We start from the raw sequence: 18,020 nt of genomic DNA on the forward strand, positions 1-18,020 counted from the left end.
TGCGCTTGGAGATTTTTTCAAAAGTTTTTGCATTTCGTCTTTTAGAACGAAGTTCTGCAAGCACTGAATCCTCTCCCCATACAGCGATCAGATCCAGTACCTCCCTCACGGTCCATGCTGGTGCTCTTTTTCGATTATCAGCCTGCATGGTTACCTGTGCTGATGAGCTATCTGTGGTCACCTGTGCTCTCCACGCTGGGCAAACAGGAAATGAAATTCAAATGTTCGCGGGGCTTTTCCTGTCTACCTGGCCAGTGCATCCGAGTTTACATTGCTGTCCAGAGCGGTCACAATGATGCACTGTGGGATAGCTCCCGGAGGCCAATACCATCGAATTGCGGCCACACTATCCCTAATTCGAAATGTTAAAATCAATTTTGGCGCTACTCCGCTCGTCGGGGTGGAGTACAGAAATCGATTTAAAGGGCCCTTTACATCGAAATAAATAGCGTCGTTGTGTGGACGGTTGCAGGGTTAATTCGAATTAAAGCTGATAAATCCGAATTAAAGTCGTAGTGTAGACCAGGCCTTAGTCTTCAGACAGCCAGAACCAATAACAGAGCCATGAACACTCCTGCCCTAGTTAAAATCCTGCGTGTGCCATGTGTAAGTCCCAGTGATGGTATTTCAGTATCAACAGTAAATATTTCATTGCTGATCATTTTAAGCAGATGGAATGAGGAAGTGGTGGGAGCAGAGCCCCTGGGGGAAATGAGAATTGGCCAGGGAAGGAAAAGAAAGAAAAAAAAAACTGGGGAGACAAGAAGGGAGGATGAGGCAGAAAAAGCTATGGTCCTAAAGGGGAGGGTATCTTTTGTTGACTATGACAATAAGGTACTAAACAAATCAACTAAAAAGGTCTATTGGTATATAAAGGTCCTATTCTACCACTGATGCCAATCTGCCATTTACATCAGTGGGAGAGCCACTGTGGACTGAAAAGTGTGGTTAATCCTAAATTTATTCCCTGACCCAGCAACTAGCATTAAGTGCCACACCCCTGGACTAGATGATAGAAACAAGTATTTTTTTCCTGTGGTCCTACTGCATTTAAAATAATTTTTCTACAGCTAAATATTTTCAAATCATTCTAAACATTAGACATATAGATCAGTGTTTTGCTTATACCAGATTGAATATGTTTATATTTAAAAAAAGAAAAACAAACAACTTTATATGTGCCAGCTGTCATTCACTCACACATGGGGTAACTAACTGCTGGAGTAGCTGAATAGAGCAGAATGCAGCACGCAACTGGTGAATGTATTACTGCTGCCTCTGTGCCACTGGGCACAAACAGTATTCACAGCATTCCTAAAATATTTACTCTGAGGTAACAGTTGCAAAGGTCTGAAGGAGATTAGTGATTATTAAAACCACATCAGAAGCAGATTAAAATACTCAGACAGCATAGTCTAAATATTTCCTGGAAAAACTGTAGCAAAATGTGAACGGTATGCCACACCATCAAGAGCTGAGCCTATCGATTTTGGTAGTTTGAGGATGACATCCTGTGGCTTTTCGAGTTAACTGCATGCATCTGCTCTCATGAATCTCCCTGAAGCTCAGTTCCACATCAAGATTATCCATAATCACATGAATTTATATTTGATATCAGCTACCTACTCAGTACGATTCAGCTCGGTACATCTCTGATAAGGAATGCCCAGCTGTTACTGTTATTAGATGAAATATATGGGTTTCTTGGTTTGACCTTTATGTAATTAAAATAGACTTGATAGATTGCAGTTTTATTTGGGTTCAGATATTGTGCCTTCTTTGTGGTATTGGCTACCTTCTCTCTCAAAGCATCGGCTGGCTTTTAAACTATAATTCCATCACAGTATTCTTTATTCCAGGAGCTTTTTACTGTTCTTCAAAGATAGCAGTGTCCTTTCTCCTCTATGCCTGGTTTATTCTAAAAGAATAATATGGTGAAGGTGAGCCTTTGTTAGGACATTACGCTGTCCATTTTACTTAACACATTCCCTCTCCCACAAAACACCCTTGCCTACTATAAGATAGAAGAAATTGAATTCCAAAATGTGGCATTTTGGCTGCAGCAGTGTGTTAGATTCCTCTTTAATATGCAACTTTATTAGCACTCAATCAGTGCTTTGCAATGTTATTGAATTCCTGCATGCATGTGCTTTATTGCCCCCTCTTGGATGGAATTTAGAATAGTGCTTCAGCGGACTGCCCTATCCACTTTGTGTTGTAACCAGGCGAGATCTCCCAGGCTAAGTAGCGTGGCTGGGTCAGTACTTTCATAGTGCTATAGAAGGAACATCTGGAGCTGCAGGAAGCCATGTTGGTGATTCAGTAACTCCTCCCTGAGCATCAGTACTGAACTGAGGCCTCAGGCATAATGTTAGGGAACCTAGAGGAAGGACATAAGGTGGCCGTCCTGACCACCATTGGTTATTACACATTCAATGGCACATTTGGAAACAGCAGGGATTTTAAACTTGATACCTAAGTAAACTCTAATTCAGGCAATTACATTCTCCTTGCATTCTCAGTAGGGTATGCTAATCTTCACATCCTTCCCTAATATGCTGTTCTCTATCAAACACTTGCAGTCTCATTTCAGATGTGGCTGCATTTGAGCGGTGGGTGAAGGGATCCCTACATATTATTTGTTCTGCCCTTTTGGGTCTAATCACATTTCTAGGCCTGGATCAGCCCACCAGTGGGAAAAAACCCTGGAAGGGGGCTCAGGAAGGATGAAATTTCTGATGATCCTTGCCTCGAGGCAATCTCCACATAAGAGATAATAAAGGCTCCGGCTGTAACACAGTAATAATATTTGCTGAAGATGAAGCACCCAGTTAACCAGCTTGTTGAATTTAATGGAGTTATGCCAATTCACGCCAACTGAAGATTTGACCTGATAGACTTCTAAACCCTTTGGGACAGGAACTCTATCTCACTATGTGTTTGTGCAGTGCCTAGCCCTGAGGTGCTAGCGTAAGAAGAATAAATAATCAGTGCACATTAGAGAGGATGGATAGCCACAGTCAGAAGGATTAGGACCTGACCTATAAAACACTCCCGTCAATTGAGATTCAATGCTGCAGTAAGTAATGGCAGAATGCAAGTAATAACTGAGCAGAATGAGACAAAAGTGATGACCACTGTTAAATCAGTGTTGCAGATATGCCAGGACTATTGGTTCAAATGGGAGGTCTAGTATCTCTTCAGCTCAAATGCATTTCTAGTACTGGCAGCTGAATTTCAAAGCTGCCTCAAATAAAACTATTAAAATGATGTCAAGTATCAGAGGGGTAGCTGTGTTAGTCTGGATCTGTAAAAAGCAACAGAGAGTCCTGTGGCACCTTTAAGACTAACAGATGTATTGGAGCATAAGCTTTCATGGGTGAATGCCCACTTTGTCGGATGCATGTAATGGAAATTTCCAGGGGCAGGTATAAATACAGCACCCCCACGAACATGATACAGTTCTGTGGTGATCTGGAAGCCTACTTTCACCGCCTCCGACTCAAAGAATACTTTCAAGATAACACTGAACAGTGCACTGGTACACAGATACCCTCCCACCAACAACACAGGAAGAAGAACTCCACATGGACTCCTCCTGAGGGTCGAAATGACAGTCTGGACCTATACATAGAATGCTTCCACCGACGTGCACAGGCAGAAATTGTGGAAAAACAACATCGCCTGCCTCATAACCTAAGTCGTGCAGAACGCAATGCCATCCACAGCCTCAGAAACAACCCTGACATTATAATCAAAGAGGCTGATAAAGGAGGTGCTGTGGTCATTATGAACAGGTCTGACTACCAGACGGAGGCTGCCAGACAACTCTCCAGTACTAAATTCTACAGGCCACTTTCCTCAGATCCCACTGAGGAATATACTAAGAAACTGCACCATCTACTCAGGACACTCCCTACACTAACACAGGAACAATTCAACATACCCTTGGAGCCCTGACCGGGGTTATTCTATCTACTACCCAAGATCCACAAACTGGAAATCCTGGACGCCCCATCATCTCTGGAATTGGCAATCTCACTGAAGAACTATCCGGATATGTAGACTCTCTGCTCAGACCCTATGCCACCAGCACTCCCAGCTATCTCCATGACACCACTGATTTCCTGAGAAAACTACAATGCATTGGTGATCTCCCAGAAAACACCATCCTAGCCACCATGGATGTGGAGGCTCTCTACACAAACATCCCACACACAGATGGAATACAAGCTGTCAGGAACAGTATCCCTGATGATGACACAGCACAACTTGTTGCTGAGCTCTGTGACTTTATCCTCACGCACAACTATTTCAAATTTGGTGACAATATATACCTCCAGACCAGTGGCACCGCTATGGGCACCCGCATGGCCCCACAATATGCCAACATTTTTATGGCTGACCTGGAACAACGCTTCCTCAGCTCTCGTCCACTCATGCCCCTCCTCTACCTACGCTACATTGACGACATCTTCATCATCTGGACCCATGGGAAGGAGACTCTGGAAGAATTCCACCAAGATTTCAACAGCTTCCACCCCACCATCAACCTCAGCCTGGATCAATCTACATGGGAGGTCCAATTCCTAGACACCACAGTACAAATAAGTGATGGCCACATTAACACCACCCTATACCAAAAACCCACCCGACCGCTATGCCTACCTTCATGCCTCCAGCTTCCACCCCAGACACACCACATGATCCATCATCTACAGCCAAGCACTGAAGTACAACCACATCTGCTCCTAACCCTCAGACAGAGACCAACACCTACAAGATCTTCACCAAGCATTCTCAAAACTATGATACCCACACAAGGAAATAAGGAAACAAATCAACAGAGCCAGACGTGTACCCAGAAGCCTCCTGCTACAAGACAAGCCCAAGAAAGAAACCAACAGACCTCCACTGGCCATCACCTACAGTCCTCAGCTTAAACCTCTCCAATGCATCATCAGTGATCTACAACCCATCCTGGACAATGATCCCTCTCTTTCACAGACCTTGGGAGGCAGGCCAGTCCTTGCTCACAGACAACCTGCCAACCTTAAGCATATTCTCACCAGCAACCATGCACCGCACCATAACAACACTAACTCAGGAACCAATCCATGCAACAAACCTCGATGTCAACTCTGCCCACATATCTACACCAACACCACCATCACAGGACCTAACCAGATCAGCTACAACATCACCAGTTCATTCATCTGCACATCCACCAATGTTATATATGCCATCATGTGCCAGCAATGCCCTTCTGCTATGTACATTGGCCAAACTGGACAGTCACTACGTAAAAGGATAAATGGACACAAGTCAGATATCAGGAATGGCAAGATACAAAAACCTGTAGGAGAACACTTCAACACTCCCTGGCCACACAATAGCAGATGTAAAGGTAGCCATCTTACAGCAAAAAAACTTCAGGACCAGACTCCAAAGAGAAACTGCTGAGCTTCAGTTCATTTGCAAATTTGACACCATCAGATCAGGATTAAACAAAGACTGTGAATGGCTATCCAACTACAGAAGCAGTTTCTCCTCCCTTGGTGTTCACACTTTAACTGCTAGCAGAGGACTTCACCCTCCCTGATTGAACTAACCTCGTTACCTCCAGACTGATTCTTGCCAGCATATTTATACCTGCCCCTGGAAATTTCCATTACATGCATCCGACGAAGTGGGCATTCACCCACGAAAGCTTATGCTCCAATACATCTGTTAGTCTTAAAGGTGCCACAGGACTCTCTGTTGCTTTTTATTAAAATGATGAAACTCAAAATATGTGATTATCTCATGTGGCTGGAATCTGAGTGTCCACCCTCTGATTACATACAGCTCAGGACAGGACATGCAGCACTGGGACAAGTTATGTGGCAATACCACTCATTCCCTGATGGGCGTAGTCATTCAGGCAGAGGCTCCAAAGAAGGTCATTTTCCACACCGCCTCTTAAACCAATCAAGATATTGTGGCTGTGTTAGTCAAATCTCAGTGGAATAGATATGGTTGCTTTAAACCTATCAGTCCCTGTACACACAGTGACGCTGTATTTGTGTATGGAAAAGAGCATCTCCCTCTCTGTCTCTTCTTATCACCGTCATCTGTTCTTCGGACATGACTTTGAATCAGTTTGTATGTGTTCAGTGCAAAAGCAAACGCTAATGTGCTACTGAGGTTGAGAAACCAAGCACTTGAGTCACAGTGCCCCGGGTTGTGCCCCGCCCTTAGCATTAGCATGTCTTGTCTGTGCCTACTGTGGACCGGCCTCTGGCAATAAATGCACTGCCTTCCAGGCCTCTGCAGGCTTTGCCTTCTCTGTACAGGTTAGCAATAGGCGCACATAACCACCAAATCTTCTGCACGTCCAGTCCCTGTTCCACTGAATGCACACTGACCTCTCAGATTCGCTACTCCCAAAGGAATAGTACACCCCAGCTTGCAAGATTCACCTCAGGATCCCCATTCTATGTAACACACAGCACTTTGACATATTTATAGTGAACACAAGAATATGTCTATTATCAAAGAACAGAGATTCAAAGGATCAAAAATTTGAATATTGGAGCAAATGACACATATAAAACACAACAACAACATGCTTTCTAGAGCCTAATCTTAACTCACATGACATTCTCCTGTTGCCTACAATATAGTTTATCCCAAGTCCTTTTCCCAGTGTTTTCAACCAGGATGGCTGAGATCCACCTTTCATAAGATCAAGCCCACTGGTAGTTTGTCTTCACAGATGAAGGATATCTCGCTGCACCCCCAAATATACCAGAACAGGCTTGCAACTGTGAGCAAAGAAGCTGTCTCTTGCTGTTAAAGTCCGGTTTCCCTGAAAACAGGAATCAGTATATATCTTAGTAAACAAACAGGATTGCATACAAATATTCCTGACTCCATAATCAATTTCTCCTCCTAATAAAAACAACTAGCAAGATTCTGAATATTGGCTAATCGTTCAGGTGAAAGGGGCTAACAACATTTAATTCTTTTTCATGAAGGCTCTTCTGAAATAGAATGCCTTAGTCTGTTTAGGATTTGCTTTTTTCATTCTTAATTTTCTTTTCTCTATCAGTATATGGATAGCGGTAGCAATATCTAAAGTGAGAGAGGACCTAGATATGGGCATAACCCTACAGAGTGTTTACTAAAACAGCACTAAAAATCTCATGGCTGAAGTTGTTTTGAAAGGTTTTGGGGTGTTTTAATGAGGTTGTGGGTCTCAATAGCACAGTAGTTCTTTTGTGCACACTCAGTAAGGTGAAATGATGGCATCTTTCACGTACCCAGTAGCATCACTGTACACAAAAATAAGCCATCTATGGTTATCAAAGAGTCACAAAATGGAAGCCAGCAGTGATCCTGAAGAAAATATCCAACTTCTTTCAAAATAGGACACTTTATTTAGCCAAAATATATATCATCATCATAAATGACTCACCATTGACCACATATACTAGGAACAATAAGAAATGGAATCCTTGATGTCAAATAGACTTGCCCCGTGACCCTAGATACTCCTCTAGTCACACTCTACACACTGCTGAAAGGATATTTTTCAAATGATTCTTCCCAAGGCATATTTTGTACAACTAACACCACACTGGTCAATATCATCATTGTGAAAAGCATCCAACCTGGATTTAAAAATTGGCAGTGAGTACCTTTCTCTGTGAGATCAAAGAGTCCGCTTTTAAAGTATTTGTTCCCTGAGGAGGTACTTATAGACCAGTGGTGGCCAAACTGTGGCTCATGAGCCACATGGGGCTCTTTTGCTGTTAAAGTGCAGCTCATGTAGCACCCCACATCATCCCCCCATTCTCCACCTACCAGACTGGGGGCCTCTGCCTTGCAGCTAAAGGACTTCCCCCCAGCCTAAGGGGAGGATCCACAGGGCCTGGAAACCAAATAATTCCGGGGGACAACTAATGAGATAACAGGGACAGGAGTGAGGTCAAAGGGTCAAACGAAGGGAACCTGACAGGGACCCTGAGCAGAGAACCCCGGACAACGTGTTACTTCTCGAAGGCGTCAAGGGAGCCAGCGGATGCCGCCCAGAGGAACTCTGCCCAGATGCGTGAGCGGATGGAGGATTGGAAATAGGCCCCAGAGTCACAGGAGACCCCATCAGCCAACCTCCTTTCCCTGGTTTTATAGAAGGCCAGGAGGAGGTTGACAAGGCGGTCCCGTGGCTTTGTGGGGCCACAGATGGGGAATGCATAGATAAGGAGATGAGGGGAAAAGTGCAGCCAGAAGCATAAAAGAATATTTGTGAGGCACCGGAATAGGGACTGCAACCTGGTGCACTCCAAGTAAACGTGCTCCAGGGTCTCCCTCACGCCGCAGAAGGGGCAGGTGTCCGGGATGGGGGTAAACCGCGCCAAGTACACGCCCATGCTCACGGCCCCATGAAGGAGCTGCCAACTGATATCCCCAGTGGGCCTTGGGACCAAGGCAGAGTAGGCTGGCCCACTGGGGCTCCTCACCCTCTACAGGTGGCAGGAGGTCCCGCCACTTTGTAAGGAAGTGGAGGGTGTGGAGCATGAGCGTGTATAGATGTTTCCTTGGTGCAATCTGGCAATGAACCAGCTGCAAGTCATGCAGCCAGCTCGCAGTGAAGGCTCCTGTATGGCGCGGGGGAGGGGGGGCGGTTGGGTCCATGGGGCAGGGGCCCGATGAAGAAGTCCAGAGGGCCTGGGATGGAGGGTGGGTGGGGCATACCCTGTCACAGGACTTGGTCGAGGTAGGCCTGAGCAGCGGGCAGCAAAGCGGCCCTCACCTCCTGAAGAAGGCACTAGGGAATATGAGGCCTGGAGAGCCCCATGTGCTGAGCGAGCGTCAGGGGATCCAGCCAGTCTCCCTGGTTGTAGTCCAGGAGGTCTCCGACTCTGGTGACTTCTGCCAGGACCAACCTCTGGTGCACCGAGGAGGACTCCGCCACCTGCACATGGAGCTGGGGGTTGTGTAGCAGGGGCTCCGCGAGGAGATCTGCTCCCTTGGTGGCCGCCACGGACCTGGTCGCTGAGAACAGCTTCCAGGTCCGGAGGAGGTCCTGGTAGAAGACCAGTAGCCCAGAGAGGTCTTGCAGAAGACCTCTTGGATGGAGATAAAGGAGCTGCCGGTCATATCAGAGCCCTCAGAAGTGGCGCAGGAAGGTGTGCGCCAGTACTGTCCACGCTGGACTACCTGCACCATACAGGAGCCTCTGCAGGGCCTGGAGGTGGGAGACATGGACCTGAGTGTGTAGACACTTTGGGCCCTGCCCTCCCTCCTCCAAGGGAAGGTGGAGGACCCCTGCAGAGACCCAGTGCAGTCCTGGCCAAAAGAACTCCAGAATCACCATCTGGAGGTGGGCCAGGAAGCCCGGGGCCGGGACCAGGGTGTTGAGTTGGTACCAGAGCATGGACAGGACTAGTTGATTGAGCACCAGTGCCCTCAATTATCGAATAAGGTGCGACCTGGGACAGTATAGGTCTGGTCTGGATGGACCACGTCCGCCAGCATGGACCCTGGCCGCAGCCAGATGGCCTTGGCTACAATTTTGTAGTCCATGCTGAGGAGCGAGACGGGATGCCAATTCCGTAAGTCGCGGAGGTCCCTCTTCTTCGGCAATAAGGCAAGCAAGGCTCACCTGCACGAAAGAGGGAGGACCCCGCTCTGCAAGGACTCAGCCCAGACAGTGACTAGGTCTGGGCCGAGGATGTCCCAAAACATGCGGTAGAACTCCATGGTCAGCCCGTCCTTGCCCGGAGATTTATTGGTGGACATGTGGTGGAGGGCTTCCGAGAACTTGGCCAGAGTGAGAGGTAGCTCTAGCCGGTCTTGGTCGCCCGCGCTGACCATCAGGAGTCTGTCCCAGAGCACTCTGCAAGCATTAGGATCAGTTGGATCCAGAGAGAAAAGGCCTGGGTAGAAGGCCGCAGCCCTCCCGCACATCTGCGCAGGATCCATGAGGGGGGTGCCGTCCTCAGCCAGGAGGCAGGTGATGTGCTTCTTGGCCCTCCTCTTTTTCTCCAGAGCGTAGAAGAAGCAGGAGCGATGATCCATCTCCCGAAGGAGGCAGTTGTGGAATCAAACAAAGGCACCCCGGGCCCGATGGTCCTCAAGGGCCCGGAGCTCCTCCCGCTTCTCCTGGCACGCCCCGCAGAGGGATGGATCCTCAGGGCTGGTGGCCAGACACCTCTCCAGCTCTAAGACCTCCCGTTCCAACTGCCCTATCACCGCATCCCTCCGTCGGCTGGTGCCCCAGGTGTAGTCACGGCAGAAGAGCCGGGTGCGCACCTTCCCCATGTCCCACCACCGCCGCACCGAGGGAAAGGCGTGCCTCTGCCCTCGCCAGGCCAGCCAGAACTCCCGGAAGGACACCACAAAGCCCACATCCTCCAACAAGTTGTTGTTGAAATGCCAATAGGCCGGCTCTGGCCTCTCCGCACAGAGAGAGACCATCATGGTGGCTAGATGGTAATCCGAAAACAGGGCTGGCCAGATGTGGGCCCATCGAAGGTAGAAGCGTGATAGATATATGCGGTCCAACTGGGAGTGGCACAACTGATGGGCCTCCACCCGGACAAAGGTGAACGTCGAGACGTCGTCCGGGTGGTGGTCGCGCCAGACGTCCACCAGGGAGTGAGGGTCGATGATCTCCTGGAGGATGTCTGCGGCTGTCGGGCACTGCTCGGTCCCCGAGCGGTCCCGCTCCTTGAGGGTGGTGGGTTGATGGGTAGGAGCTTCTGCCCAGCAGGGAGGGGACTCTTGGGGATTCAGCCCTGTGGGGCACACCTGCCTGGCTTGGGGCTTCAGCAGGAGTGGGGCTGAAGCCCCAAGCTCTGTCAGGTGCCTCCTGTGGGGCTGAAGCCCCAATCACCGGCCCCTGGCAGGTGTGCCACAGCTCTCAAACTTCTTAAGATTGTTGTATGCAGCTTGGAGGCCAGTAAGTTTGACCACCCCTGTTACAGACTGTAATCAAATCACCCCTTAACCTTCTCTTCGACAGAGTTCCTAGACTGAGCTCCGTGAGTCTTTTGCTATAAGGCATGTTTTCTAAATCCTTTAGTCATTCCCGTGACTCTTCTCTGAACTCTTTCCAATTTATCCTTCTTGAATTGTGAACACCAGAACTGGACACAGTATTGCACCGGGCCCAAATACAGAGGTAAAATAACCTCTTTATTCTTACTCGAGATTCTCCAGTTTATGCTTCTAAGGATCACATTAGCCCTTTTGGCTACAGAGTTGCACTGGGAACTCACATTCAGCTGAATATCTAACTCTTTTTCAGAGTTACTGTCCTTACGTACAGTGATGTTAAATGACACTCCCAAGGTCAAAGAGTAAGTCAATGTCAGATATATGAATATCACAGGGGTAGCCGTGTTAGTCTGGATCTGTAAAAAGCAACAGAGAGTTTTGTGGCACATTTAAGACTAACAGATGTATTGGAGCATAAACTTTCATGGGTGACTACCCACTTCATCAGACGCAGTGGGTCATACTGTCAAAAACTGTCACTTAGTGTGCATATTGGGGGGAAACAGATCCCTTGCTGGCCCACAGTTTGAGAGACAAAAATAAAATAAAATCAGGCCCAATTTTAAATAAAGTCCAGTCCCTCCCTACTTCTGAATGGCTTCCATTCATTATCATTTATTATAGACTCTGTATGATTACTGTTAGAAATCACTTTGTTTAGGCCTCTGTATTGTTTAGATAGAGGTGAAGATTGTGCTACTCAAACAGAAATGGCTACTCCAAAACCTTGTTGCCAAAAAGCAGGAGCATGAAGAAATAAGTGCTCTCAGATATGAGGAAACATTGGTTGGAATATATAGACAAAAGTGATGTGTAATTCTCCACAATGATCCACTACGAGAGCACTGTTGATGCTTCCTGGCAGGACACACCTAGAAATAAATCCTTGTACGTTGTTGAGTGCAACAAACATATAGGAGGGGCAGTCAGAACACAGCAAATGATAAAAACAAATGATGCCACAGAGAAAATTCTAGCTTGGTATAAGAAACTTGGGCTGCAGATGGCCCAGTCAGCCAGACAATATTTTCATCATATACTAGCAAATAACAGCTGCTCCCATTTTTGGATTTCCAGGTATCCATTCTCTCCAGCCTCATGTTTGAATATGTAGACCTGTGATATGAAGAAAGCAGAGGATAGTGGATAGATCAGTTCATAGGAACACCAATTCATAGAAACACTTCCCTTCAAGAGTTAGCAACATTCCAAACAAGATGAACTATGGGTGTGTGAACTAGGATAAGGCATAAAAGGACACCGGATACAGTATTATAGTGCACAATAGATTTATAGAGCCACACCTATCCAAATGTGAACTATAACTAACTCTGTCTTAGCACTATATATATATATTTGGATACCATGGTGTTGTATGATTGATATATATATATAAAGAGAAAGAGCTAAAAGAGATATCTGTGTATGTACTATAGAACATCATACATCACCATGGTATCTGAATGCCTATAAATGACACCACCTTTCAATAGCATACCGGGGGCAACTTGAATCAGAAAATAGGGCTCACACCATATTTGCTATAAAAAGGGGATTGGCACATTTTCATCTCTGTGTGAAGGTTCATTCATTTAGATTCTTTAGAGAGACCTGTCCAGGTTTAGGAAATAAAATTCATTGTCAGTGTATCTGCATTTACCAAATATGAATTTGGCTCTAAACGTTTGGGGTTAGATTCTGCTATATATGTGCCTCAGCCCAGAGTACAGGGGAAGCCGGACTGTAGCACTAAAGATGTTGCACTTCAGGGGGACACGCTTTCCTGGAGCTGCTCCATGCATACATGGCGGATGTGCACTCTGCTCCATCGATGAGAATGTCAGTGGGAATTGTGAAAGTCAACAGAAAGACTTCAGCAACTTCAATGATCTTTGGATCAGACTCTTGGACTGCATTGGCATAGGGACCATAATTTGATTTGTACCATAAGGCATCTGGCACTATTTAAATGTTGCAAAATAAGTCACCACAATCACCATCATCCGAATTCTGAGAGTAATAGGAAATTATTTCTTCTATTACCACATGTGCTCAGGGGGCATTAATTCACGTTGTCCAGCTTGGTTTTGCATCATCTGTCCAAACAAACAATAAAAATATACTACTTTGCTAGTGCTGTTGGTAAAAACAGTGTTGATATGACATTTGGTCAGTCAAGTGTCCACTCTAATTCCCAGCAGACACATTTGGGAATTAAGTAAAAAGTATTTGGGTAAGCACCTCACGCACCATTTTCTCGGGTTTGATAGAAGGTTGGTCCCACAGAAATTAATTTTATCATGAAAGATACAAAATAGTATTTGTAAATCAGAACATATGAGGAAATCCAAAAATGTGCCCATATTTATGTTGCCTGTAGCTCTGCCAGAAAGACTTGTGGACAGGTTAATGGAAAATGGAATGATTTTTGCAGCACTCTTTGATATTGCTTCAGACACAGAGAGTTATAACGTAAAAAGCTTTAAAGTAAACATGTTATATATTCCTGAAATCATCACTACATGTACAATTACAGAAAATGTATACATGTGCCATAATACCTATGGCTGAATTACTTTTTTGGGTTCAAGCCAAAAAGTTATGGGTGAGTAGAACATGACATTCATAGCAGAAAGAGAGACAAAGTGGGATTTTACAAACCTGTTCTCCCTCCAGATGGTATATATATTATATATGGTACTGTTGTGCTTAAGACGCGAGATCTGATCTTGTTCTCATACAAGTGAATGGAAAGGTAGCCACCAGCTTCAATGTGAACAGGATCTGGCAGGCAGTGCATTTCGGAGGTATGCCAATATTCTTGTTTCCTTTTATTTGACAGAGTTACATTTGGTGTTAGTGGGAATAGTCAAAGTTTTCCAGGATTTAGTGATATTGGTTCAAAACTGGTAAAATATACATCAGCTGGAAAAGCTGGATTTAAGCTGCTATTTCGGAAATGGATAACAGTATATATGTGCTAGGGCATCTTTGGCATTTAGAAGATTCATCAAGTAAGTATAAGGTTAGCTTTAATTCCAACACTGAAATACAAATTTGACTTCCTTTGTGTTCATCACTTTTTGATTAATAAATACATAGACTATTTTTTCTAGCATTTATATACCCGTATGTACTGATCACAACAATATTTTTATATATTTACACACACACACACGTTTCTACAGAGCATATGTCACAGGCTTACCTGTATTTTAAGAAATATTGGATGTGTCCACATTGGGTACATTTTTTTTACTGTGTTATGTCCTCAAAAACAAAATGCTACTAAAATTGTGTGGTCTGCAAAGAAAAATAATGGTTGTGTAGTTTTCTTAAGGTATCTCTAAGAAAGAACACTATTTACAACTATATGAAAATTTCCCCTCACACAAAATGACAAAATTCATTCAGGAGGCTGCAACTCCCTCAGTAGTGAAGGAATTAAAGTATAATACTCAATGCAATCAATGTTTCAATTCCAAGGTCAGGAAGTTGGGAAATGACTATGTTGTTGTCTCCCCCATGCAGATTATGTAATGGCAAAACTGTTTTGACTGACCAAACAGGACTCTGCAACAGATGTGCATGATACAAGATTTAGTAAATGGAAAGCAATTATGGTCTGATCCATTCATAGTGAGGTAATGTCTCCAAAATAACTGTTGGCCCTACATTCTGATGGTAAAATTCTTGCAAAAATTATAAAGATTTGAAAGGACAAATTCATATTACTATGTTGCCTTTCAATAAAGCTGAAATGACTAACCTTTTCTTGGTTTTCTTCTAATCTGGGACCTTCATAGATTTCATTTCTGAAATGTACTGGTCTAAATATAGTAAGGGGAGTTCAATGTCACAATAGCTACAAACTTGCTGTGACGTCTCCTGGCCAAATGATAGATGTAGCTGAGTAACAGCAGACAGAAAGAAGCTTTGAAGAATTCTCGGGTGTTGCCATTGAGTATTGCTCAGTCATGCTCACCAACCCACCCAGCAATACTGGAACAGAATGTTATTCATATCCTAACATCAACCTTAGAATTTTGCCAAGCATCTGACTGTAGCCTTTGCTAGGTACAGACGAGTCATCACATTGAATGCTGGTAAATGAGTCGAAGACAAGAGAGTCTCTTTTAGCACCTGAAACCATCTCCATCTATTTCCTCAATTCACAACTCCTATTTCTGCTCACTGTCGCTCTACAATCTTGGTGTCATGTTCTTGACCCTAAATTCCGTTTTCTACAACACATCCTGTGTCTGCAAATCAACCGATCACCATCACAACATTGGCAAAAATATACCAGTGCCTTGACTCTATCTCTGGTAAAATATTCATCTGTGCATTCACCAATGCCTTCCCAAGTCTCAATACCCCAGCCTCTGGCACATGGAGAATGTGGCTCCCCAAAGTCTCATTTGAATTGTGGAAAAGTTTTTATGCAGAAAGAATCTGTGTAACATCTAAGATCGGTCTGTCCTTTGCAGCCCCACACCATGAAAAATGCCATCTTGTTCTGCTCATATCCATTCAGAACACTACTACAAAGATCATTTTCCTAGCCTGTAACATTGACCATGTGACCTCCTCATCCCTCCACCCTTTCCCTCTTCTCTATCACACTAAACACAAGCTACTTGTTTCCATTTTCAAGGCCCTTCATGACCCATCCCCATCCTACTTATCTCTCATTCAGTATTGAAAGGTCAACATTTACCTCATGATGTCAGCCTCCATCCTCCACTTATTACATTTTCAAACAAGCACCTTTGTGCTCTTTCCTGTGCTGCCCTTCATGCTTGAGAGTAGGTAAACATCCCAGTAAACATCTGCAAAGCCACTTCATCATTCTCCTTCAAATCCTTCCTTAAAATGCTCTTTTTCCCCCATCATGTTTACAAAAATCTTGACAATAGTTAGGGTATGTCTACACTACAAACCTAAGTCAACCTATATTACTGCGGTAGTGCATGTCTACACTGCCTTCCTTGGGTCGGTGGTCGGCATCCTCACCAGGAGCGCTTCCACTGATCTAACAGAGGCACTGTGGGGAGCTGAGAGCCTGGTCTCTCAGTTCCTTTGGCAGCTCCCTGTCAGGAGCCTGGCTGCTGCAGGCTCTTGGGCTCCTAGGAGGCTACCTCCCCCTCACTCCCCATTCCCCGCAGGGAGCGGGGGAAACCTGCCAGGGCTTCTCAGTCCCCCTCTCCTCCCCGCCTGCTCCCTGAGCCATGAAACTGACAAGGCTGCCTGGCTCCCGGCAGAGAGTGGGTGGGGGGACACCCCTCAGGCTTCTCGCCCCGACTCCCAGCTGGGATCAGGATTCTAAGCTGTCCCGGCTTCCCATCCTAGCTCCCAGTTGGGATCTGGGTCTGAAGCCCCTCGGGCTTCTCGCCCCAGCTCCTAGCTGGGAACAGGGTCCAGCTACCCAGCTCTCTAGGGGAACGGGGGCTTTCATGTCAATTTCACAGCAGGTGCCATGAAATTGACCAGACTGTCAACATAAGGGTCCCAGTGTCTAGACAGACATTGGGTCACCCTAACTACACCGACATAAGACTTACGCCTCTCATGGAGGTGGAATTATTATGTCGGTGTAGTAAGGCACTTTCATCAGTGGAAGGAAGGCTGTAGTGTAGACACTGACATAATTAGGTCGACATAAACTGCCTTGTGTAGACTAGCCCTTAGGCTGCTGATGTACTGAGAATACTGGCTATCATACTAACAAATATGGTCTTATTGTTTCCTAGTATGCCCCGGCTGGTCAATCCTTATCCATCCATTGTCTCTCATCTTATACTTAGATTGTAAACTCTTTGGGGTAGGGACTGTCCTTTTTTCTGTGTTTATACAGCACCCAGCACAACTGGGCCCTGAATAGCACCTAGCATAACTGGGGCTCGTAAGCAGTATGGTAATACAAAGAAATAATAAAACATTTGGGATAAAGCTTTAACACTGTCTCAACTGGCCTACTTGGTGGTTTGGGTCTAGAAATCAAACTATCCACAAATCTTTAGTTGAGATTTAAAAAAAAAGACAAAAAAAAATGCAAAGTACCACACTTAAGAAGGAAAAATCAACTGCACAAATACAAAATGGGGAATAACCGGCTAGGAAAGAGAACTGCAGAAAAGGATGTGGGGAGTTATAGTAGCTTGGAAATTAAATGAGAGTCAACAATGTGAAGCTGTTGTCAAAAAGACAAATATTCTGAATGTACTAACAGAAGTGCCATACATCAGGCATGGGAGGTGACTGTTCTGCTCTACTCTGTACTGGTGAGGCCTCAACTGGAGTAATCTGGCCAGTTTTGGGCACCACACTTTAAGAAAGATATGAACAAACTGGAGAGAATCCAGAGGAGAGCAACAAAAATAAGAGGTTTGGAAAACGTGACATATGAGGTTGAAAGAATCGGGCATGTTTAGTCTAGAGAAAAGAAGGCTGAGGGGGCACATGCCAAGTATTCAAATATGTAAAAGGTTGTTAGAAAGAGATCCAGTTGTTCTCCATGAACACCAAGGGTAGGACAAGAAACAACCAGCTTAGTATGCAGCAAAGGAGATTTAGGTTAGATATTAGGGAAAACTTTCAAACGATAAGTGCTGGAACAGATTACTTTGGAAAGCTGTGGAATCCTCTTCACTGGAGAGTTTAAGAACAGATTATATAAATACCTGCTGTGGATGGTCTAGGCAGGGCTGGCTTTAGGGCGATTCACCCAATTCCCCCGAATCGGGCCCCGCACCCCTAAGAAGGCCCCGCAACATCCCTAAGGACCCTCCACCAACGTGCCGCTGAAGGCACTGTCAGCCAATTGAGCTGCTGCTGAAGACAGCGGCAGGACTTCGGTGGCAGCTCGATCGCTGTTGTGGAAGAAGGACCCTCCGCTGCTGTGCCGCCGAAGGCACCGGCAGCCAATTGAGTTGCCACTGAAGTCCCGCTGCTGTCTTCGGCGGCAGCTCTTT

Source organism: Malaclemys terrapin, chromosome 8 (genome assembly GCF_027887155.1).
Source record: "Malaclemys terrapin pileata isolate rMalTer1 chromosome 8, rMalTer1.hap1, whole genome shotgun sequence".
Classification (NCBI taxonomy): domain Eukaryota; kingdom Metazoa; phylum Chordata; order Testudines; family Emydidae; genus Malaclemys; species Malaclemys terrapin.